Below are 2,500 nucleotides of genomic sequence, written 5' to 3' on the forward strand. Positions count from 1 at the left end.
CGTAAAAATAAAACGTGACAAACTTTGTGTTGGTTCAAGTACGAAAGGATCTCTGTCGGCTTGGGGGTACGCCCGTTTCCGTTTCAACTTGTCTCGCGAGGGTGGTTTCGGGGCCAGCAGGAGAGCTCGTCGGGGTAGCAGGCCCTGCAGCCGTGGTCACCGCCAAACCCCCACAACTCGAGCAAGTGAAAAAAAAAGTAACAGGAGCGAAAGCATCTCTGTCGGCTTGGGGGTACGCCCGTTTCCGTTTCAACTTGTCTCGCGAGGGTGGTTTCGGGGCCAGCAGGAGAGCTCGTCGGGGTAGCAGGCCCTGCAGCCGTGGTCACCGCCAAACCCCCACAACTCGAGCAAGTGAAAAAAAAAAGTAACAAATAAGAAAGGATCGTCGGCTTGGGGGTACGCCCGTTTCCGTTTCAACTTGTCTCGCGAGGGTGGTTTCGGGGCCAGCAGGAGAGCTCGTCGGGGTAGCAGGCCCTGCAGCCGTGGTCACCGCCAAACCCCCACAACTCGAGCAAGTGAAAAAAAAAGTAACAAATAAGAAAGGATCGTCGGCTTGGGGGTACGCCCGTTTCCGTTTCAACTTGTCTCGCGAGGGTGGTTTCGGGGCCAGCAGGAGAGCTCGTCGGGGTAGCAGGCCCTGCAGCCGTGGTCACCGCCAAACCCCCACAACTCGAGCAAGTGAAAAAAAAAAGTAACAAATAAGAAAGGATCTCTGTCGGCTTGGGGGTACGCCCGTTTCCGTTTCAACTTGTCTCGCGAGGGTGGTTTCGGGGCCAGCAGGAGAGCTCGTCGGGGTAGCAGGCCCTGCAGCCGTGGTCACCGCCAAATCCCCACAACTCGAGCAAGTGAAAAAAAAAGTAACAAATAAGAAAGGATCGTCGGCTTGGGGGTACGCCCGTTTCCGTTTCAACTTGTCTCGCGAGGGTGGTTTCGGGGCCAGCAGGAGAGCTCGTCGGGGTAGCAGGCCCTGCAGCCGTGGTCACCGCCAAACCCCCCACAACTGTTGGGCGCCTACCTGCGCGGGGCAGGAGGACACTTTCCGATTTCAAATCTCCGTTTGCCGAGTCCACCCCGAACGCACGCGGGCGGGCGGGTTCGCATCACCCTTCGTCACAAGGGGCGAAGCCCGTTCCACCGTCTCGTCAGTAGTGCCGACCGGTCTGTGATCGACGAGGGGAGCCACACCAGGTCCGGCCCTGCTGCTTGGCGGCACCGCGTCGTCGGGAGCTCGCGACAGACGGAGGGTTTCGGTGTACTCTCCAGCCACGGGAAACGAAGCCGGTGATGCAGGCGCCGGTCTTTCGCTCCCAAATCGGCTGGGTTTACATCGTTGCTATCTAGTCACGCTCCCTTCAAACCCGACGGGGTACCTATTCCCCTCACCCGTCTGTGCGTATACAGCCTCTTTGCACTTGCGGGATGGGGGTGGTGGTTTAAAGACTCTCGAGTTGCCGCCCGTCGGTCTCCGAGCTCCGTGCAGTAGTGATCCCCAGCGAACTGCCAGCAGGGCGAACGAGCGATCCCGCTCTCGGTCGGGGCGCCTGGCGTCGATCGGTGGTCGGTGGCTTGCGGGCAAGCTGCGCTGTGAGTGTGGGAACGAGTATGACGAGCCGTTGCCGCGACTCCCAGTCCACCTCGGCGGTGGCTGGGCCGGGCGGGCGTCTGCTCGGGCGAGTGCCGCCCCCGCCTCCTCGCAGGAAGTCCGCTCGCCGACACGCCGCCACGTGCACGCGTCAGTGACGCTGCCGAACCGATGGCCGGTGCCCGTTCCCGCCTCTGCTTTTCCTAGGGCAAAGCTGCTGCACGCCTCGTGATACTAGGCGGGCGACATGGTGGCGGTGATCCTGCCTCCGTCGCTGCGGTGCGTTGGGGCACGCATCGCCTCTTGGGCGCCCTGTCCTCCTCCCCCCAATAGACGTATGTTTCTGCGGGCCGCACCAGGATGGTGCTCCCCATCGCTTCACGCCACCCTGCTCCGCCCGCACGCCGGCGTGCAGGTGGCTGTAGCTCAAGGTGGGGAGCGTATGTGCGGTCCGGGTCGCTTTCCTCTGGCGAGGGAGAGACCTAAAACAAACTCAGACAACTCTTGACGGTGGATCACTCGGCTCGTGCGTCGATGACGAACGCAGCTAGCTGCGAGAATTAATGTGAATTGCAGGACACATTGATCATCGACACTTTGAACGCACTTTGCGGCCCCGGGTTCTTCCCGGGGCCACGCCTGTCTGAGGGTCGTTTGGCAATCAATCGCACTCGCCTTGGCTGGCGAGAGCGCGGCTGGGGTGTCGCAGAGGACCCGTCCTCTTTGTCCCCCTAAGTTCAGACTCCGGAGCCCTCCGGCGTCGGAGCGCTTGGCCTTTCCCCCCCACCCTGCACATTCCGTTCGTCAGGCTCGACGCCATCCCCCCGCCGGGGAGCGCGGCCTGGCGTCCGTCTGTGTCGTGGCAGTGGGGCCAGCACGGCTGTCACCGGTCCCAGAATGGCTGTCGGTGGTTCACAC

General features: G+C 61.9%; 1 non-coding gene across 1 annotated transcript; it reads left to right on the forward strand.

Annotated features, from left to right (window-relative positions):
- The first annotated feature begins 2,081 nt into the window (after positions 1-2,081).
- LOC140473318 (5.8S ribosomal RNA) lies at positions 2,082-2,235 on the forward strand. The gene has a single exon (XR_011958262.1). It is a non-coding gene; the product is annotated as a 5.8S ribosomal RNA (ribosomal RNA).
- Positions 2,236-2,500: the final 265 nt, after the last annotated feature.

The sequence above is a fragment of the Chiloscyllium punctatum genome, unplaced genomic scaffold, assembly GCF_047496795.1.
Source record: "Chiloscyllium punctatum isolate Juve2018m unplaced genomic scaffold, sChiPun1.3 scaffold_577, whole genome shotgun sequence".
Classification (NCBI taxonomy): domain Eukaryota; kingdom Metazoa; phylum Chordata; class Chondrichthyes; order Orectolobiformes; family Hemiscylliidae; genus Chiloscyllium; species Chiloscyllium punctatum.